We start from the raw sequence: 22,842 nt of genomic DNA on the forward strand, positions 1-22,842 counted from the left end.
CTTTGGGGCACATTTTCTCCTCGAAGAAGTTCTCACTGCTTTGGAAGGTGCAGTATTGATCCAGGAAGGACATTGCCCTGTCTGGCTCATCGTTTCTGTGGATCAGCCACACCTGGGGGCTCATTCTCCAGCACCTCCCTCCTCAGGTAGTGCAGGACAGGGTCTGAGCCAGGCTGAGTAAGGACAAACACAGTGGCACAGGGGGTGGGGTGAGGGTGGGTGTTGGAACTTGGGAAGAGAGGTGACCATTCACTGCTGTCCTGGTGTCTGCCCCCAGCCCTTGTCTGTCTCACTGAGGTCCTGCTAAATCACAAAGGCTGATTTCTCCAGAAGCTGTTGTCTCCTAGCTTCTCACTGTTAAAAATAGGTGGAGAGCTGTAGAAATCCAACAACTTGAGATTTGAGAGACAGTTCTAGTCATTTGGCACATACACGCTACTATATACAAAATAGATAACTAAAATAGGGACCTACTGTACAGCATAGGGAACTCTACTCAATACTCTGTGATGGACTATATGTGAAAAGAATCTGAAACAGTGGATATATGTATATGTATAAATGATTCAACTTCCTGTATGCCTGAAATCAACTCAACATTGTTAATCAGCTATCCTCCAACAAAAACTTTTAAAAAATTGATGTATACCATTGATGCTTCTGAACTGTGGTGTTGGAGAAGAATCTTGAGAGTCGCTTGGACAGAAAGGAGAGCAAACCAGTCAATCCTAAAGGAAATCAGCCCCGAATATTCTTTGGAAGGACAGGTGCTGAAGCTGAAGCTCCAATACTTTGGCCACCTGATGCAAAAAGCTGACTCATTAGAATGCTGGGAAAGAGTGAAGGCAGGAGGATAAGGAGATAATGGGGGATGAGATGGTTGGATGGCATCACTGACTCAATGACAGGAGTCTGAGCAAGCTCTGGGAGATGGGGAAGGACAGGGATGCCTGGTATGCTGCAGTCCATGTGGTCGCAAAGAGTCGGACACGAATGGGTGACTGAACAACAACTAGTCATTTGGATAGATATTTGCTCTAAAGACCTGTAATGTCTGTCATAATTAAAGTCAGGTGTTCCCTGGCAGATTCATTCCTGTTAGAAGCAAATTATTTCACAGACTTCAAAAAAATAAGTTGCTTATTTCCAGTGGGTTTGGAGGCATTCAGAGATGTTACTACAAAGTCTTGAGGATCCTCGCCACTGGAATCCAAATTCCTTGTTAGGCTGACAAGCAGCATGCAACTAGGGGTGGGGTGGGCTGCCAGAGTCTCTCCCACTCATCAGGAAGGGTGATGTGGCTAGGTTTCCAGGGTTAACTCAGAGCCTTGGGCCTCGCTCTGGAGTAACCAAATTCTGCTGGGGTTCTCAGATGTAGGGGAAATGTATTTTTCACTTTGGGATTATCTCATTCTGGCCTTTTTTCTTTTCTTTCTTTTGCCAAAGTGTTATCTTATAACTCTGTAAATCGTAGATGATAATGCAAAATGATTCCTATCTAAAGACATGCAAATAACTTTTCATGTTATTTGGGAGCTGGAGAGAGAAGCTCCCTTCGCCCCTCACCCCTACCTCAACCCGGGAGAATTTTGGATCCACTTGCAGGTTAATTTCAATGTTATAATATCCCTCAGGGGGGGCCCCCAACCTCACTCCCACCATTACACCCCCAGCAGCAGCGCTGGCAGAATCCTGGGGTGGTGGGAGGGAGGCGTGGGAGACACGGTGTTTTTTCCGGCTTCCTGCGCCCACCTCTGCGGAGCTCTTGGCAAGGGGTCCCCGACGGGGCCTGCCGATGTTCAGGGGAGCCGGGCTTGGCGCCCTAGAGGGCGGGCGGTGAAGACCTTCGCTAGTGCGCCCTGCTGGGTGGGTAGCGCCGTCCACCTACCCAGCGCCAGGCAGGGCCCTGGGCCGAGGCACCCCTGCCCGGTGAGTCTGAGTTGCGGGGATGAAGCGCTGATGAGAACTGGGGTCTGGTTGCTAGGTGGCGTGAGGGGGAGTCCAGGAGGAAGGACCTGCAGGAGGGCACCCAGGTGTTTCCATTCCAGGCCCTCCCGCAGGCACTTTGATCTCTCGAGATTCTGCAGGCACTTTGCTCTCTCGAGATTCTGCGGGATCCAGCTTCCTCTGGGAAGACCGGCGAAGGTAGCCGTGCCTTGGGCAGGACTCTGGCCTTCTCTGAGCCTCCCTCCGACCTCGCTGTATTCCAGCCTGGCCTCTGCCTCAGGACTCCACTTACAACCGCCAGCAACCCCTCCTTCACCAGGCCCACCCTTGGCCCTCAGGTGACCTTCGTGGTGTTCAAACGCGAGAACATTCCCTGATGGAGGGGCCTGGGTGAAGGGACCCGCTCTCCCCTCGCAGAGTGCTGGCTGTTGGGCTGGTTTTTCAACGAGAAAGCAACACGCTGAGGCTATTCTTCAGAGGAAAGACTCCAGAAGTAGGAGTGATATCTCCTGGGACGAATTCGAGACACCTCACAGCTGCCGGCAGCAACAACTGACCCCAAGGATGTGGGTGAGTGCCTGGGATTCTTTTTTTTCCCCGCATATAAGTGTGTGTGTTTGCACGCGTTTGTTTCTTTTTTCCCCCTAAAAGCTACTGCGTGAAGTGCATTAAAATGACTAATCCCTAGCTTTTCCTGGGTAAGAGCGTTCAGGATGGGCAGCCCAAGGTGCATTAGCGCCAGCTGTAACTTGTGTACTCATTAGTATGCCTTGGGTTCTGAGAGTAAGTGCCGTCTTCCCCTTGGGACTGGCTTGTGCTATGATGAAGGAGATTGGCTGCAACTGGATGGTGGAGGATGGCCAAGGCTGATAACCCCGGGTATTTTTTTTTATCAGGTGGGCTCCCATTCAGTTCTTCTGAATTCCTCTGCCAACCTGACATACCTTATTTTTTGATTTGAGAATTTGGGGTTGCTGCAGACATTGGCATTTCCAGATATAGGCTTTGTGCCCCTGTAACGTGTGCTGGTATCCTAGGCTTTGGTCCCTGGGTCTCTGGGCATCCTAGAAAGTGATAGGCTCCTGGTATTCATGTATGAAGTTCTTTCCCCTGACTGAGCATCGCATGATCCTGCCCTTGCACCTCCTTTGGGACGAAGCCTGGTTCCTCCTTTCTGGGACTCTGGGAAGAACTGCCACTGCAGTGTGGCTCTGATAGGTGGCATGAGTTAGATTCTGTACTGAAGAGTCTGGGTAGAGGCACCCAAATGCCTCGTTAACTAGTTATCTGTTGGCGCTGTGCTTTACTTAGCTTCTTGCTTTAACATACCAGATCAAGAGGTCATCTTGTTAACAACTTGTGGCAAACTTGCTTTGACATGGTGTCCTAAGATTGAGCAGGAAAAAGTGGGAATGTGAGGGTGAGAGGGTGGTGGATCCTGATTTGATGTGACACAGCAGCCCACGTCTAACACTGAGATTAATTACTCAAGTGGGATCAGGTTTATAGGCAAATAACAATTACAATAGTAATTATAAATATTATGCATATAAATTATAATTTTAAATTATAAACAGTATCATAAATTGTGCATGTATCTAAAAAGTAAACAAGCATGTAAGCAGTAAAAAGAGAACAATAGAAAAATTATACAACCTGAACAATAGAGAAAAAACAGATTAAAAAATAATTTATAAAACCCTTATGGACCTGTGGATTATATTAATAAAAACAGATCAAACACTTGTTTAACTGGAGCCTCAGAAGATGAGAAAGAGTGCAGGGTTGAAGAGGTATTCAAAAAAATTATAGCTGAAAATGTCCCAAATTTGAAAAAAAGATAGTCTACAGATTCAAGAAACTGAGCAAGTCCCCAGTATGATAAGCCCAAAGAAAGACAAACCAAAACATATCACAATAAAAATTCTTCAAGCTAAAGACAAAGACTTCTTTATCAATTACAGAAAAATGACCCCACATCCATAAAGGAAAAATAATTCAAATGACAATGGATTTCTCATTAGAAATCAGAGGCCAGAGGAAGTGGTACAACATTTTTCAAGTGCTAGAATTGTCAACCCAAAATTCTATATCCACTGAAAATATCCATTAGGAATGAAAGGTAAATTAAGATATTCTCAGATGAAAAAACACTAAGAGAATCTGTTACCAGTAGAACTACTCTAAAAGATTGGCTAAAGGAAGTTTATAAAACAGAAAGTAAATGATAAAAGGAGGAGTCTTAATACCTACTTTATATCTTACACAAAAATTAAAAAAAAAATCAAAGAGTTACAGTTATGAGACTCTTATCTGTGTGACCTTTAATCTGGCAATGATTTCTTTCTTTTAGTTAGTTTTTTAAAAAATTTTATTGGAGTATAGTGTTGTGTTAGTTTCAGGTGTACAGCAAAGGGATTCAGTTATGCATATACATATTAATTCTTTTTCAGATTTTTTCCCCATGTAAGTGATTATAGTATATTGAATAGAGTTTCCTGTGCTATATAATAGGTCCTTGTTGATTATCTGTTTTATACATAGTAGTGTGTGTGTGTCAGTCCCAAGCGCCTGATTTATCCCCCCTCCTCCACATTTCCCCTCTGGTAACCATAAGTTTGTTTTTGATATTTGTGAGTCTGTTTCTGTTTTGTAAATAAGTTCATTTGTATCATTTTTAAAAATGAGACTCCATATATGAGTGGTATCAGTTATTTGTCTTTCTCTAGCTTCTCTTAGGGTGATAATCTCTAGGTGCATCCATGTTGCTGCAAATGACATTGTTTCATTCTTTTTTATGGCTGCATAATAGTCCATTGTGTATGTATGCCACATTTTCTTTATCCATTCCTCTTTCAATGGACATTTAGTTTGCTTCCATGTTTTGGCTATTGTAAATAGTGCTGAAGTGAACATAGGGGTGTGCATATTTTTTTTTGAATTATGTTTTTTTCCCCAAATACATGCCCAGGAGTGGGACTACTGGATCACATGGCAGTTCTATTTTTTTAGTATTCTAAGGAACCTTCATACTGTTCTCCACAGTGGTTCTACAACAGTGGTTGTACCAATTTACCTTCCCACTAACATTGTAGGAGGGTCCCCTTTACTCCACATACTCTCTAGCATTTATGGTTTGTAGACTTTTTGATGCTGGCCATTCTGACTGATTTGAAGTGATACTTCATTGTAGCTTTGATTCGCATTTCTCTGATAATGATGTTGAGCATCTTTTCATATCCTTTTGGCCATCTGAATGTCTTCTTTGGAGAACTGTCTATTTAGATCTTCTGCCCATTTTTTTGACTAGATTGTTTTTTGACATAGACTTGCATGAAATATTCATAAATTTTGGAGATTAATCCCTTGTCAGTTGCATCATTTGCAAATATTTTCTCCTATGCTATGGGTTGTCTTTTTGCTTATGGTTTCCTTTGCTGTGCAAAAGCTTTTAACTTTAATTAGGTCCCATTGTTTTATTTTGTTTTTATTTTCATTACTTTAGGAAGTGAACCCAAAAATATATTTCTGTGATTTATGTCAGTGATCTGCCTATGTTTTCCTATAGGAGTTTTATAGTGTTCATCCTTTAGGTGTGTACTAAATGTATGTTTATTTCTGTGTATGGTGTTAGAGAATGTTCTGATTTCACTCTTTTACATGTAGCTGTCCAGTTTTCCCAGCACCATTTTTTGAAGTGACTGTCTTTTCTTCATTGTATATTCTTGCCTCCTTTGTCAAAGATAAGGTGTGTGGGTTTATTTCTGGACTTTATATGCTGTTTCATTGATCTACATTTCTGTTTGAGGGCCAGTACCATATTGTTTTGATGACTGTAGCTTTGTAGTATAGTCTGAAGTCAGGGATACTGATTCCTCCAGCACCATTTTTCTTTCTCAGGATTGTTCTTCAGGATCTTATGTGTTTCCACACAAATTTTAAAAAATCTGTTCAAGTTCTGGGAAAAATTCCAATTGGTAATTTTATAGGGATTGCCTTGAATCTATAGATTGCCTTGGATAGTATAGTCATTTTGACAATATTGATTCCTCCAGTCCAAGAGCATGATATATCTTTTCATCTGTCTGTGTCATCTTCTATTTCTTTCATTAGAATCTTACTGTTTTCAGAGTACAGCTCTTTTGCCTCTTTAGGTAGGTTTATTCCTTGGTAGTTTATTCTTTTTGATGAGATGGTAAATGGGACTATTTCCTTAATTTCCCTTTCTGATCTTTCATTGTTAATGTATAGGCATTAAAGAGATTTCAGTGTATTAATTTTATATCCCGCAGCTTTACCAAATTCATTGATGAGCTCTAGTAGTTTTCTGGTAACATCTTCAGGATTTTCTGTGTACAGTATCATGTCACTAGCAAACAGTGACAGTTTTTAGTTTGTCTTCTATAATAAGTCTTGTTCTTTTCCAATTTGGATTTCTTTTTATTTCTTTTTCTTCTCTAATTGCCATAGCTAGGAATTCCAAAACTATGTTGAATAAAAGTGGCAAGAGTGGCATCCTCATTTTGTTCCTGATCTTAGATGAAACACTTTCCACTTGTCACCATTGGGAATGATGTGAGTTTGTCATAGATGACCTTTATTATGTTGAGGTAAGTTCCCTCCATGCCCACTTTCTGGAGAGTTTTTGTCATAAATGGGTGTTGATTTTGGTCATAAGCTTTTTTTGCATCAATGAGATAATCATATGGCTCTTGTTCTTCAGTTTGTTAATGTAGTATACCACATGAATTGATTTGCAGATATTGAAAAAAATCATTGCATCCCTGGGATAAATCACACTTGATCATGATGTATGGTCCTTTTAATGTATTGCTGAATTTGGATTGTCAGTATTTTGTTGAGTATTTTTGCATCTATGTTCATCAGTGATATTGGCTTGTAATTTTCTCTTTTTATGCTTTCTTTATGGTATCCGGGTGATGGTGGCCTCATAGAATGAGCTTGGAAGTATTCCTTCTTCAGCACTTTTCTTTGAAGTGGTTTCAAAAGGATAGGTGTTACTCTTTTCTACAGGTTTGATAGAATTCACTTGTGTATTCTGGACCTTTGTTGGAAATTTTTAAGTCACTAGTTCAATTTCAGGACTTATGATTGGTCTGTTGAGGCACTCCTATATCAGGTGCATATATATTTACAGTTGTTCTGTCTTCTTGGATTGATCCCTTGATCATAATGTAGTGTCCTACTTTGTATTTTGTAACAGTCTTTATATAAAAGTCTGCAGTGTCTGATATGCTCCAGGTTTCTTTTGATTTCCGTTTGCATGATATACCGTTTTCCATCCCCTCACTTTCACTCTGTATGTATTCCCACTCCATCCTGTATGAGTCTCTTGTAGACAGCATACATGTGGGTCTTGTTTCTTCGTATCCGTTCAGCCAGTCTATGTCTTTTGTTTGAGGGTGTTTAATCTGATTACATATAAGGTAATTTTTGATATGTATGTTCTGACTGCCATTTTGTTACTCATTTTGAATTTGATTTTTGTAGGCGCTTCTTTTTCCCCCTTCCTGTTTTGTTCTCTTCTCTTGTGACTTGATGACTGTCTTTACTGTTGTGGTTGGATTCCGTTTTCTCTTTTGTGTGCTTTTCTACGGTAGATTTTTGGTTTGAAGTTACCATGAGGTTTTAATATAGCAGTTTATACACAGAGAAGATTGTTTTAAGTAGCTAGTCTTTTAATCTCAAATGCATTTTTAGTAATCTGTATTTGTACACTCCTTCTCTCATGATTGCTTGTTTTGGTATTATATTTGTGTGTGGATGTTTTCCTACCACGTTTACTTTATGTTTGCCTTTACTGGTGATCTTTCCCATTCACAGTTTTCCTATTTCTAGTTGTGGCCTTATTTTCCCACCCAGAGAAGTTTCTTTAGCATTTGTTGTAAAGCTGGTTTGGTGGTACTGAATTCTCCGAGTTTTTACTTGTTTGTGAGACTTGACTTCTCTGTCAAATCTAAATGAGAGCTGTGCTGGGTAGAGTATTCTTGGTTGTAGGTTTTTCCCTTTCATCGCTTTAAATATGTTTTGCCACTCCTTTCTGGCCTACGGAGTTTCTGATGAGAAGTCAGCTGGTAACCTTATAGGGATTCCCTTGTATGTTATTTGTTGCTTTTTCCTTGTTGCTTTTAATATTTTTACTTTGTCTTTAATTTTTGTCAATTTGATTAACATTGTCTCATTGTACTCCTTCTTTAGTTTATCTTGTATGGGACTCTCTGTGCTTCTTGAACTTGAGTCAGTGTTTCCCTTCTCATGTTAGAGAAGTTTCCAGCTATAATCTCTTCAAATATTTTCTCAGGCTGTTTCTCTCTCTCTCCTCCTTCTGGAACCTCTATAATGTGAATGTTGGTGTGTTCTATGTTTTCCCAGAGATCTCTGAGACATTTCTTTTCATTCTTTTTTCTTTATTTTGTTCCACAGCAGAGATTTCCATCACTCTGACTTCCAGCTCACTTATTGGTTCTTCTGCCTCATTTATTCTGTTATTTCTTTCTTTCTTGTGTATTTTTCATTTCAGTTATTGTTCTTTTCTGTAAGTTAGTTCATCTAGGTCTTTACTAAGGTTAGTTATTCTAGGTCTTTATTATTTCTTGTGTCTTCTCAATCTGTGCCTCTATTCTTTTCCTGAGATCTTGGGTCATGTTTACCATTACTACTTTAAATCATTTTCCGGTAAGTTCCCTATCTCCATTTCACTTAGCTGTTCTTGTGGATTTTTACCTTGTTCTTTCATCCGAAACATATTTCTCTGCCATCTCATTTTCCCTGACTTTCTCTGCGGTCTCCTTTCCACAGGCTGCAAGATCACAGCTTCTCTTGCTTTTGGTGTCTGCCCCCTGGTGGGTGAGGTTGGTACTGGTGCTTGTGAGGTTTCCAGTGGGCGGGACTGGTCCCTGCCCACGGGCAGGTGGAGCTGGGTCTTGTTCCTCCTGTAGGCAGGGCCGTGTCAAGGGGTGCCTTTAGAGGTAGCTAGGTGCTCAGGAAGCCTGTTTGTGATGGATAGGGCTGTGTTTCCTGTCTTGCTTGTTGTTTGGTCTGAAGCATTCTAGCATTGGAGCTGTCAGGCTATTGACTAGGCCAGGTTTTGATGCCAAAATGGCAACCTCACACCAATCAATATTCTCTGTGGCCTCTGCCACCTGTGTCCTTGGCTCCCCCCTACCGGTAAGCCACAGCTGACCCCTGCCTCCCCAGGAGACCCTCCAAGACTCGCAGGTAGGTCAGCCCAGGATCCTATGGAATTACTGGTTTGTGTGGGGACCCAGCATACATGAAACCTTGTGTGTATCCCCAAGAGAGGAGTTTCTGTTTCCCCCCAGTCCTGTCTAACTCCTACAGTCAAAACCCACTGGCCTTCGAAGCCAAATGTTCTAGAGATTCCTCCTCCCTATGCCAGTCCCTCAGGCTGTGGAGCCTGATGTGTGGGGCTCAGGACTCTTACTCTTTTGGCGAACCTCTGTGATATAATTATTTTCCAGTTTGCGGGTCACCCACCTGGTGGGTATGGGATTTGATTATGTCACAAAAGCGCCCCTCCTACCATTTTGTTGTGGTTTCTTCTTTATCTTTTGAAAATCTCTTTTGGTAGGTTCCAGTCTTTGTTCAGTCATGAGTTGTGATTTTGGTGTTCTCCTGAGAGGAGGTGAGCTCAAGTCCTCTTCCTGCACCATCTTGTCTGGAATCAAGGGGCTGCTTTTAGTTTGGGTACCTGCTGCCTCTTTCCGCAGGGTGTGCTGGCTGTTATTCCCTTCATCTGGGGTGTGCAGGAGTGGTGGCCCTTGCACACCCTCAGGACAGCAGGCGTAGCACTTGGCACCTCCTTGCAGGCCTCGCACAGGCAGCTGTGGCTCACACACTCCCGGGCCAGCCTCTGGATCCTGCAGTGGTGGTGGCGACTCGCGCCTGCCCCCAGAGCTCCTGTAGGCAGTGTCTTGTTGCTTGGGAGCACTCATGGGGAAAGAAGCTCTTACAGTGGTCCTACCCCTCTCCTCATACACCCCCCCCCCAGAATGGCACCCAGCCTCTCTGGCAGGCCCAGACCTCCCCCGAGTACACCCTCAGTTGTGACTGTCTAGCCTCTTCAGGCTGTTTCTGGTTCTCTTCCCAGTACTGACCTCTGAAGCCTGAGCTTCAGCTTCCAGCTCCCATCCACCCCCAAAAGATGAGCATTTCAGTCTGGGGAGCGCAGGGCAGTGCCAACTGCCCAGGCAAGTGCCAACCTTGTGTGCTGGTTGCTCTCCATAAACCAGTTGCTACGCTCCCCTCCTAGGCTCTGATGTTCCCTTCCATCCGGGTTGATCTCCCCACTGGTGAGGGGACTTCCCAGGGTGTGGGAACCTTCCCTCCTTCACAGCTCTCTCCCTGGGCTGCAGGCCCTGTCCCGGTTTCTTTCTTTTTCTTTTTCCTTTTGTTCTACCCAGTTATATGGAGGTTTTCTTACCTTTTTGGAAGTCAGAGGTCTTCTGCCAGCATTCAGTAGATGTTATGTATGAATTGTTCCACTTGTAGATGTATTTTTAATGTTTTTGTGGGAGGAGGTGAGCTCCACCTTCTACTCTTCTGCCATCTTGATCCCACCACTCAGCAGTGGTTTCTTAAACATGACACTAAAAGCATAAAGACCAAAAAAAAATAGATACATTAGATTTTATCAAAGCTTTAAACGTTTGTAGTTCAAAAGGTACTATCAAGAAAGTAAAAAAATAACCCATATAATGGGAAAAGATTTTCAAAGTATACAGCTGATAAGGGACTTGTGTTTATAATATAAAGAACTCTTCCAATTTAGTCATTAAAAAAAACCTTAAAAATGGACAAAAAATCTGAATAAACATTTCTCTGAAGAGGATATACAATGGGCCAATACTCAGCTATAAAGAGTGTCAACATCATTAGTCATCAGAGAAATGCAAAGTAAAATCACCATGAAATAGCACTCCACACTCACTAGGATGGCTGTTATTAAAAAAAGGCAGATAATAGCAATTGTTGATGTTGTCAAGAAACTGAAAAACTCATACATTGCTGGTGGCAATGTAAAATGGTGCAACTTCTTTGAAAAATAGTTGGCAGGCACTCAAAAAAATAAACATTGAATTATTGTATGACCCATCAATTTCACTTCTAGAAAAATGTCCCACAAAATTTTGTACATAAATGTTCATAGCTGTATTATTCATAATAATCAAAAGTGGACTCAACCCAAATGTCTGTTAAACTCATGAATGGGTAAATCAAATGTAGTATATCCACACAATGAGATATTATTTGGCAATAGAAAGGAATGAAGTACTGACACATGTTAGAGCATGGATGAATCGTGAAAATGTAAGCGAAATGAAAGAAGCCAAGCAGAAAACACTGTATACTGTAAGATTCCATTTATATAATATCTTCAGAATAGGCAAATCTGTAGAGAGAAAAAGTAGATTAGTGGTTGCTTAGGACTTGAGGAGCGATGGCTAAAGAACTTGAGATTTCTTTCTGAAGTTATAAAAATATCCTACAATTGTGATGATGGTTGCACAACTTTGTTAATATATTAAAAACTAGTGAATTGTATACTTGCAATGAGTAAATTGTATTATGTGAATTACATTTCAATAAAGCTGTTACCAAAAGAATAAAAGCATCTTGGAACATCAGTAAGGAAGAAAGAAAAACAGAAAGAGTAAAACTATGGGTAAATACAATAGATTTTCCTCTTCCTCTTTAGTTTTCTAAATTATGTTTGGTTGTTAGAGCAAAAATTTTTACATTTGCTGATGCTGTTCTCAGTATATTTAGAGAAAATAGCTATGACAATCAAAATGTAAACGGGAACAGTAAAAGGGATCAAAGGGAGGTAAAGTTTTTTTTGGTAAGCAAATCACATGAATTTCTCAATGTTCCTATAAAGGTCTTGGACTCCAGAGACTGAGAAATTAATATTCAGTAAACATGGAGAATGTTTGTTTTCACTTCCCTCAGAAGCTAGCTCTGCAGGCATCTGTTTCCTTAGTAGTAGAGCTAATTGCTTCCACCCAACAGCCTCCTTTTATCCCCCCAGGAACAAAAAAGTTACATTTCAGGATAAATATCTAGGTTTGAGCATTGTTTTTTCAGGTAATGGCTTTTGAAATTTCAAAAGGGATGAAACCCAGGACACACAGACATTTGTACATTGTAAAAGTTGAGAACTGGGCTTATTTGGATCTTTGAGATATTTACTTCAAAGTGTAAGAGTTAAGACATTTCCAAGGAGACTCTCTTAGAAAGGGAGAGAGGTAGCTGCTCTTTCTGCATGTTAAATGGCCAAAATTCACACCTCTGTGTTTCTCGCTTATAATGTAGACTTTGAATGTGTCTTAGTATTTGAACTGGCTCTCATCTTATTGACCTGACTCTCATTGAGGATACAGGAGAAGCACATGCTTGTTATTTTCTGTAAGGTCAATAATAAGAAATCTAATCCTGATCTAAAAATCTCATGTGTACATTCAGGACACAATTAAAGAGGATGAGTGTTAAAAGCATAATGCTTCACTTGAACTGAAAAATGTTAACCTCAGTAGACTGATGTTATATACATATAAATAGTATAGTATCTTGAGCAAACTGCTTAAAAAATACCATACAAAGAAGTGCATTAAAAAACTATAAGAAATTAAAAACTCTAGAAAAGCAGAGACGTTACTTTGCTGACAAAGGTCCATCTAGTCAAAGCTATGGTTTTTCCAGTAGTCATGTATGGATGTGAATGTTGGACCATAAAGCTGAGTACCAAAGAATTGATGCTTTTGAACTGTGGTGTTGGAGAAGACTCTTGAGAGTCCCTTGGACTGCAAGGAGATCCAACCAGTCCATCCTAAAGGAGATGGGTCCTGAGTATCCATTGGAAGGACTGATGCTGAAGCTCCAGTACTTTGGCCACCTGATGTAAAGAACTGACTTACTGGAAAAGACTCTGATGCTGGGAAAGATTTAGGGCAAGAGGAAAAGAGGGTGACAGAGGATGAGATGGTTGAATGGCATCACCGACTCAATGGACATGAGTTTGAGCAAACTCCAGGAGATAGTGAAGGACAGGGAAGCCTGGCGTGCTTCAGTCCATGGGGTCGCAAAGAGTTGGACATGACTGAGTGACTGAAGTAACAGTGGAAGTCTAAGACCTACAGGATGGAATTCTGGTTTCCAGTTCCACATGCAAGGAGCTTGAAAGTCACCATCCATTCTAACAATGTATAAAAAGCTGAACAGACTGGAAAATCAACACTTCTTGGATCCATAGAAGGACGAGGACAGGGCAAACCACTGCCCCAAGATTGAACAGTCAAGTGAATACAGGAAGTTGCAGTTTACCCCTGCTTACCAGAGGAGTAGACTCATGAACAGAATTCACTGCGGGAACCGGTGACAGGATAGAAAAATCTGAACTGTGATTGCTGGAGGCTCGGGGTGAACAAATCTAAGAGTTAAAAACTCCAGGGCACCCAGGCACAGAGGGACCTCCACAATACTGTGAGATTTACCCTCAGGAGCTCAATCAGATCCCCACAGTAAATATCAGAGAAAAATTACCTCAGGGCATCTGGCACAAGGGGAAAAGAAACCATTTTGAAATATGCCAAGAAATCTGTTCTTCTTAACAAGACCTACCCTCAGGGGAAACTAACAAGTTATTTTGTGGCATATCAACAAGCTGATTCTGAAGTTCATATGGAGAGACAACAGACTAAGAACAGCCAGCACAAAATTGAAGGAGAAAAACAGGATCACAGGGGACTGATTCCACCTGACTTCAAGACTTATTATATAGCTACAGTAATTAAGACAGCGGGATATTCGTGAAAGACAGATGGATAGATCAATAGAACAGAATCAAAATTAGAACCCCATAAGTATGGTCAACTAATCTTGGACAAAGAAGCAAAGGCAATACAATGGAGCAAAGAGAGTCTCTTCAGTAGTTGATGCTAGAACAACTGGACATCTACATACAAAATAAAATGAACCTGGACACAGTCCTTACACCTGTCACATAAGTTAACTTAAAATAGATCATAGATCTGTTCTATTTTACTTATTTGTGGCCATGCTGGGTCTTCGTTGCTGCGTGGGCTCCTCTCTAGTTGTGGCGAGTGGGGTTGCTGTCTAGTTGTGGTGCGTGGGTTTCTCATTGCAGTGGCTTCTTCTGTTGTGGAGCTTGAGCTCTAGGGTGCGTGGTCTTTGGTAACTATAACACGTCGGCTCAGAAGTTGCGGCTCTCGGGTTCTAGAACATAGGGCTCAATAGTTGTGGCCCATGGGCTTCGTTGCTCTGTGGCACGTGGGATCTCCCTGGATCAAGGATTGAACCTGTGTCTCCTTCATTGGCAAGCAGATTCTTTCCCTTTGAGCCACCAGGAAAGCCCTGGGTCATAGATCTAAATGTAAAATGCAAAACTGTAAACCTCCTAGAAAATAACATAGAAAACCTAGATGACTTTGGATATTGTGGTGCCTTTTTTAGATAGAACAACAAAGACATGATCCATGAAAATAATAATTGATAAGTTGGACTTCATTAAAGTTAGAAACTTCTGCTCTGTGAAAGACAGTATCAAGAAAATGGGAAGACAAGACATAGACTGGGAGAATATATTTGCAAAAGACACATCTAGTAAAGGAATGTTATCCAAAATATAGAGAGGGAATTTCCCTGGTGGTCCAGTGATTAAGACTTTGCCTTCCAATGCAGGAGGTGTGGTTTCGATACCTGGTTGGGGAGCTGGGATCCCACATGCCTCATGGCTGAAAAACCAGAACATAAACAAAACAGACAGTATTGTAACAAATTCAATAAAGACTTTAAAACATATCTTAAAAACATAGAAAGAACTCTTAAACTATACACTGATAGCACACAGAAAAAGAAAACCTGTATATCAATATCCCTCATGGATAAAAGTTCCAAAAACTTTTAACAAGACATTAGCAAGCAGAATTCACCAATCTGTAAAAGAATTCTACACCATGACTAAATGGGATTTACTCTAGGGATGGAGTGCTAATTAAATATCTGAAAACAGTGTAATACACCATTGTGTTTGTTTCTTATTGCTGTCATTCATAACAACACAAACTAGTGGCTTAAAAGCACAGATTTGTTGTTTTATATAGCCCTAGAGGCCAGAAGTCCAAAAATGGGTTTTACTGGCTTAAAATCAAGGTGTCGGTAGGGCTATTTTCCTTTCTGGAGATTTGCAGGAATAATTTTTTTTCCACCTCTCCTAGCTTCTAGGGGCTGCTGGCATTCTTGGCCCATGGCCCCTTTCCATCTTCAAAGCCAGCAATGTCCAGCTGAGACTTTCTTACATTGCTCTAACACAGACTGCTGCCTCCCTCCTTTGCATTGAAGGAGTCTTGTGATTGCATTGGGACTACCCAGAAAATCCAGGATCATTTCCCCATCTCAAGGTGAGCTGATGAGCACCCTTATACCCACCTGCAAACTTAATTCTCCTTGGCGAAGCAAGTGAATATAGCCACAGGTTCCAGGGATTAGGACATGGTCATCTTTGGTAGTCATCTTCTTGCTTGCCTATAATTAGCCTTCTCATTGCCTGCTTTTTGGGCCTGTCCTGGGCTTTTTTCCTTCACCTAAGTATTCCCTGTCCACGCTGCCCTGCTCATCAGCTCGCTGACCTTGTTTCTCTCCCAGGGCCTCTCCCACTGCCCGCTTGCCCCGTGGCTTGCTCTTTTGTACCTTTCAGGCTTTGGTCAAATACTCCTTTTTGAGGTCAGCTGACCACCTGCTGTTGGATGGCTCCTTTTGCCCTGTCACTTTGTCAGCTCTTTTAGTTTTCTTCAAGGCACATTCTTTATTTTGTTTCACTTGTTTTTTTATCTGTCTCCCAACCTCCCTTCTCTTGTGAGTTCTGTGAAGGTGGGGAGTTTGCATGGAGTCCCTGAATGGTGTGGGACGTAGATGAAACTCTCAGTGTATATTTGGTGAATTAACAAATGACAATCATCTGCAAACCTTGAGAACAAATTGCTGTTCTTGATGACATTCTTGCCTCCTTTCTGTTTCATGTCCTAATGTATTGCCAGAACTTCCGGAACACTGTTAAGTGGTAATGGTGATAGCAGGCATCCTTCTTTTGTTTGATTTAAATAACAAAGTCTCTAGGGTTTTATCATTAGATATAAATTTGGCTTTTGGTTTGGAAACATTTAAGTTAAAGTACAAGAGTACTTCAAACCAAACATGTTAAACACTTGTTTTGCAACAAGTGTTTGGCTTACTAGTAATGTTTTATCAGCCATCTACTGTCCAATACATTCATAGCTTTTCTCTCAAACCTTAGTTAAATTTTGAGATAATCCCAACTAAGTTGAAATGAATGCTTCTTTTAATATAATGGTGAATTCTTTCCGTTTATCTTCTGTCTAGGAGTTTTGAATCTGCAATCATGAGGGAGATTGGCTGAGAATTTTCTTTTCTCTCTTTTGGTTCCCTGTTTCAAGTCCAGCTCTTTGTCACTAAAGCTGCCTGTGGCCTGTAGATCAGTCTTTTCTGGAAGCCACACACTCAGGGTGCAGGGTAAAGCCAGGTGGGCTGGGCTGCGTAGAAGTGCTAAAGAGTAAATACTGACTTGTTTCTTCTCACTTTTTGCAGTTTTATTTTTATTTAATTAATTAATTGACTTGGCTGGGCTGGGTCTTAGTTGCAGCATACAAACGTTTAGTTGGAGCATGTGGGGTCTAGTTCCCTGACCAGGGATCAAACCCAGGGATCCTGCATTGGGAGCTCGGAGTCTTAGCCACTGGACCACCAAGAATGTCCCACTTTCTGTAGTTTTAAATGTTTCTTTGCTAGAGTCAAATCAAGTCAGGCATTGGTTAAGGAGGACCAGATTTCCATTCTTCTGGACTGGGTCCTCTTCTAGCTGCCTTGTACACTGGGTCCTTGGTGTGGTCTGGCACATAGCTGGGTGCAGCTGCCCCCACCACAGGCTTCAGTCCCAGCAGAAGCAAATAATGAGTGCTAATGAGTGCAGCAGAAGGGAAAAATCATTTGTTAATGCCGTCTCTGTCGAGGTGTCTTAATTCCCCAGTGAGGCAGGCAGTGCACATATGACAAGACAGGCCCACAGAGATGAAGGGCCTTGCTAAAGGTCCCTCAGCTGATAAATGGCCCATTTTGAATTTTTTTAAATTAATTAATTTATTTTAATTGGAGGCTGATTACTTGACAATATTGTAGTGGCCCACTCTGAATTTGAACCTGTGATTGCTATGCTGTGCTTAGTTGCTCACTTGTGTCCGACTCTTTGCGACCCCATGCGCTGTAGCCTACCAGGCTCCTCTGTCCATGGGGATTCTCCAGGCAAGGATACTGGAGTGGGTTGCCATGCCCTCCTCCAGGGCGTCTTCCCAACCTAGGGATCGAACCCAGGTCTCCCACATTGCAGGAGGATTCTTTACCATCTGAGCCACCAGAGAAGCCCGTGAATACTGGAGTGGGTAGCCTAGCCCTTCTCCAGGGGATATTCCTCATCCAGGAATTGAACCAGGGTCTCCTGCATCCCAGGCAGATTATTTTCCAGCTGAGCTACCAGGGAAGCCCGAACCTATGGTTATCTGACCTCAAAGCCTGTACTCTATCCACAAGGCCACTGTCTCTTTTCACAACTGACCCTCTCACTTTGGCCATACAGATGTTGTGAAGAGACTGTGTCCCTCACCTTCTCCGCTCTTCCGATGGCACATGCAGTACAATATTGCCTGCTGTCCTGAAATCTGGCAAAGGCCCAAAGCTGAGGACAGAAAGCGAAGATTCTTTCTGGTCCATGAGGCAGGAGCTGAGACCATCAGTCTTGCAGGGAAGTTTCTGTGTGTGTGACCCAGCCCTTCTTCCTTGGGACCTTCAGTAGCTCAGCTCCAGTGTCTGAGGGCGGGGGCGGGGGGTGACTTTTGAGGGATGTCAGTCTCTCCCTCTCCTGAGTGTGTCCCTCTTGGGTAGAATGGGGTGCTTGCCTGGAGGGGAGCAGGGCAGTAGCCCAGCACCCTGGGCTCATCTGCTTAGGCAGGGCCTTGCTGGGGTTCCCTCCGCCACCTGAATAACAGAGAGAGTGTATGGTGAGAGCTGCCTGGGGAAAGCCTACCTGGGGGGTCCCTAGTTCCTAAGAGTGAAGAAGCAAGACGGCAAAGGAAGGAACCCACCACCCCGGGTGGGTTCCCCTATGCATGCAAAGCCTCCAACATCACTCACCAGAGTGATACACTTGTTACCAAGGGTGACCCTACATTGACAAACCATAATCACTCAAAATCTATAGTTTACCTTAGGGTTCACTCTTTAGTGGTGTATATTCTGTGAGTTTGGACAAATGCATAATGACATTTATTCATCATTATAATATCATAGAAAGTATTTTCACTGCCCTTAGAGTACTCTGTGCTCTGCCTGACCCTCTCCCTGTCAACTACTAATGTTTTTATTGTCTCCATAGTTTTGATTTTCCAGGATGTCATTGTATTTGGAATCCTACATGAGGTAGCTTTCAGATTGGCTTTTGTTCACCTAGTAATATGCATTTAAGGTTCCACTATGTATTTTTTTTTAAGGGCTGAGTAACATTCCATTGTTTGAATGTACCAGAGTTTATTCATTCACTTTGGTTGCTTTCAAGTTTTGACAATTGTGAATAGACCTACTGTAAACATCCTTGTGGGGGGGTTTATGTGGACAAAAGTTTTTAAATCCTTTGGGTAAATACCAAGGAGAATGTTTGCTGGATGGTGTGTTAACAATATGTTGAATTTTATAAGAAACTGCTAGACTATCTTCCAAGTGGCTGTACCATTTTCATCTCTCAGTGTATGAGAGTTCCTGTTATTCTCTCTACTCCCAGGATTTGGTGCATTCATTTGTGTGTGTGTGTGTGGAACAAAACATAAAGTTTACCATTTTCACTATACTTTAGTATTAAGTATATTCACATTGTTGTGAAAATCCCCATTAAACAGCAACTCCCTTTTCTCCTTTCCTCCAGCCCCTGGTAACCACAATTCTGCTTTCTATTTCAGTGAATTTGACTACTTAGGTATCTAAGTGGAAACACACAATATTTGTCTTTTTGTGACTGGCATATTTCACTTAGCATAATGTCCTCAAGATTCATCCTTGTAGCAGGTGTCAGGATTTCCTTCTGTTTTGAGGCTGAGTAATAATCCACTGTGTGATTATGTCTACATCTGTATCTGTCTCACATTTTATTTATCCATTCACATTTGTGTTGTTTCTCTCTCTTGGCTATTGCTAATAGTGCTTATATAAGCACGGGTGTGCAAATGTCTTTCTGAGTCTCTGCTTTGTTTTGGATATATACCTATAAATGAAACAGCTGGATCACATGGTAGTTCTATTTTTATTTTTTTTTGAGGAATCTCCATACTGTTTTACATAAAGGTCACACAATTTTACAATCCCACCAACAGTGCACAAGTTCCAACTTCTCCACATCCCTGCCAATACTTGTTATTTTCTGCCTTGTTCATATTACCCATAGTAATGGGTGTGAAGTGATATCTCATGTGGTTTTAGTTTGCATTTTTATGATGATTAGTGATGTTGAGCATCTTTTCATATGTCTGTTGGCCATTTGTATGTCCTATTTGGAGAAATATCTCTTAAAATTTGTGCCCCGTTTTAGTTAGGCTATTTTATTTTTGATTGATTTGTAGGAGTTCTTTACATATTCTGGATGTTAACCCCCCCTTTTCAGATAATATGCTTTTTTACAGATGTTTTTTACTCTCACTCCACAGTTGGCCTTCCATTCTGTTGATCTTGCCCTTTGACACACAAAGTCTTAAAGTTTGATGTAGTCTTGTCTGTGTCTGTGTTGTTGTTTGTTCTTTTGACGCCATATCCAAGAAATCATTGCCATGTCCAATGTCATACAGTTTTTCCTGTTTGTTTTTTTCTAAGAGTTTTAGGTCTAAGTGTTCCAGCCAAGGTTTCCAATATTATGTTGGAAAAAAAAGTGGTAAGAGCAGATATCCTTGACTGTTCCTGATCTCACGGGAAAAACTTTCAGTCTTAGTTGCTGTGGCTTCTCTTGCTGCAGAGTGTGGACTCTTAGCATGCGGGCTGCAGTAGTTGTGGTGCACGGGCTGAGGTGCTCCACTGGATGTGAAATCTAGAATCTTCTTGGACCAGGGATCGAACCTGTGCATTGGCAGGTGGATTCTTAACCACTGGATCACCAGGGAAGTCCCTCTCTTTCATTTCTAATTTTAGTTATTTGAATCTTCTCTTCTTTCTTAGTTAATCTCACTAAGGATTTATTAATTTCATTGCTCTTTACAAAATCCAACTCTGTTTCATTGATCGTTTTCTATTTTTCCATTCTCTAGTTTATCTCTGCTCTAATCGTTATTATTTTCTTCCTTTTACTCTTTTTGGAGTTTTATAGGTTGAGTCATTTTAGGATTCCAGGAATAAATCCCACTTAGTCATGGTGTGTAATCCTTTTAAAGTTCTATTGAATTATGTTTGCTAGTATTTTGCTAAGAATTTTTGCATCAGTATTCATCCAGGATATTGGTCTATAGTTTTACTTTCTTGTAGCATTTTTATCTGGCTTTGGTATCAGAGTAATGCTAGTCTCATAGAATGAACTTGAAAGTGTACCCTCCTCCTAAGTTTTTGGAAAAAGTTTCAGGAGAATTGGTATTACTTCTTTAAACGTTTGGTAGAATTCACCAGTGAATCTAGATGGTCCTGGGCTTTTCTTTTTGGGAGGCTTTTGATTACCTCTTCAGTCCTTTTACTCACTGTTGGTTTGTTTAGATTTTCTGTTTCTTCATGATTCAGTCTTGTAAGGTTAAGTGTTTCTAGGATTTTATTTTTTTCTTCTGGGTTACCCCAATTAGGCACAATTGTTCATAGTTTTCTCTTATAATCCTTTCCCCCTGTGATTGTCATGCCCTCTTTTTTCATTTCTTTTATGTATTTATTTATTTTTGGCTGCACTGGGTCTTCATTGCTGTGCATGGGCTTTCTGTAGTTGCAGTGTGCTTCTGGCTGTTTCTCCCTTCAATTCTATCAAGGTCTGCTTCATATATTTAGGAGTTTCAAAGTTTGGTACATAAACATTCATATCTGATAAATCGTCTTGGTGAACTCACCCCTTTTATGATTGTTCAACATCTTTCTTTGTCTTTTGTAACAGTTTTTAAAAATTTATTTTTAATTGAAGGATAATTGCTTTACAGTATTGTGTTGGTTTCTTCCAAGCACTGACATGAATCAACCTATCTTAAAATTATGACTGTTTTAAACTGATAACATCTTAAGTTGCAACTCTATTCCTTTATAGCTTTACCTCACACATTTTGTATTACTGATGTCACAATTTACATGTTTAAATATTGTGTACCTAGTAATATAGATTTATGGTTATTTAAATTTTTGTCATTTAAGTTCTCTGCATTAACATTACAATATTAGAAGTTACTGTATTTGTTTATGCATTTAGCTTTATTGAAGAGCCTTATGATTTCCTACAGCTTCATGTTGCTGTCTGTCTCTTCATTTCAACTTGAAGGACTCTCTTAGCATTCCTTATAGAGCAGTTCTAGTGGTAATGCAACTCCTCAGCTTTTATTTATCTGGGAAGGTCTTAATTTCGCCTTCATTTTGAAGGACAGTTTTGTCAGATGCAATATTCTTGGTTGAGTTCTTTTGGTACTTCAAATGTATCATACTACTTCCTTCTGGCCTTCAGATGTTCTGCCAAGAAATCTGATAATCCTATGGAAGCTCCTTTTGTATGTGATATATTGCTTTCCTCTAACTGCTTTCACGATCTTCTGTCTTTGTTGTTAGACAGTTTGATCATAATGTGTGTTGATGTCATCCTCTTTGGATTTACTTTAGTTGGAGTTCTTTGAATTTCTTGAATATCTATCTTCTCAGATTTGGGAAACTTTTGGCTATTATTTCTTCAAAGAAACTCTCGGCCCCTTTCGGTCTCTCTCTTCTCCTTCTGAGAATCCCTTGATGTGTATATTGGTCACCCTGAGAATGTACCATAAGTCCCTTAGGCTCTCTTTGGTTTTCTTCATTTCTTATTTGCTCCTCCGACTCAATACTTTCAAATGAACTGTCTTCACACTTGCTTGCTCAGTCAAGTCTGCTCTCAAACTCCTCTATTGAATTTTTTAGTTCAGTTATTGTATTTTTCAGTTCCAGAATTTGTTTGCTTAAAAAATGGTTTCTATCTTTTTGTTAATATTCTCATTTTGTTCATTAATCATTTTCCTAATTTAGTTGTTTGTGTTTTCTGTTAGTTCACAGAGTATCTTTATAGCAGTTATTTTAATTTTTTTTTTTTTTGGTCAGGGAGCTCATAGATCTGCATTTCTTTAGGGTTGGTTTCTAGAGTTTTATTTTGTTCCTTTGGCCCACATTTTCACATATCTTTGTATACCTTATACTTTTTTTTCTGGGATTTGAGCATCTGGAAGAAAAAACCACCTCTCCCAGTCTTTGTATACTAGCTTTGCACAAGGTAAGGTCATCACCAGTCAGCCTTGCTGTAGTTTCTAGGATCTCTCAGTTTTTATCTCTTGCTCCCCTTGGTGTCTTCCTGCAAAACTGCTGCTCTAATAGGTTGCTTGCCTTCAGTTTCAGCATCTTCCAAATTCTGGTACTGATCCTGTTAATGCTCTGAGTCAGACAAGAGAAACCAGTCCTTCAGATGCCCCCAAGCAAGATGGAATCTTGGCTACATAGTCGTAGTAGCAGTGTTAGTCGCTCACTCACGTCTGACTCTTTGTGACCCCTTGGACTGTAGCCCACCAGGTTCCTCTGTCCAAGGGATTCTCCAGGCAAGAA

The 22,842-nt window shown here is 40.9% G+C and overlaps 2 long non-coding RNA genes across 2 annotated transcripts in view; one reads left to right on the forward strand and one right to left on the reverse strand.

Moving 5' to 3' along the window:
* Nucleotides 1-2,102: 2,102 nt before the first annotated feature.
* The window catches only part of LOC145534590 (uncharacterized), a 41,447-nt gene continuing 20,707 nt past the window's right edge, over nucleotides 2,103-22,842 (forward strand). Inside the window, exon 1 of the long non-coding RNA XR_014074781.1 lies at nucleotides 2,103-2,517. This is a non-coding gene — a long non-coding RNA (uncharacterized LOC145534590). The remainder of the gene's footprint in view (nucleotides 2,518-22,842) is intronic.
* LOC145534591 (uncharacterized) lies at nucleotides 6,442-15,668 on the reverse strand. The gene is made up of 5 exons (XR_014074782.1): nucleotides 15,436-15,668; nucleotides 14,707-14,741; nucleotides 14,033-14,374; nucleotides 10,412-10,577; nucleotides 6,442-9,646 (listed from the first exon to the last, which is right to left on the reverse strand). It is a non-coding gene; the product is annotated as an uncharacterized LOC145534591 (long non-coding RNA).

The sequence above is a fragment of the Giraffa tippelskirchi genome, chromosome 14 (genome assembly GCF_054371585.1).
Source record: "Giraffa tippelskirchi isolate mGirTip1 chromosome 14, T2T-mGirTip1v1.2.pri, whole genome shotgun sequence".
Taxonomy (NCBI): Eukaryota; Metazoa; Chordata; class Mammalia; order Artiodactyla; family Giraffidae; genus Giraffa; species Giraffa tippelskirchi.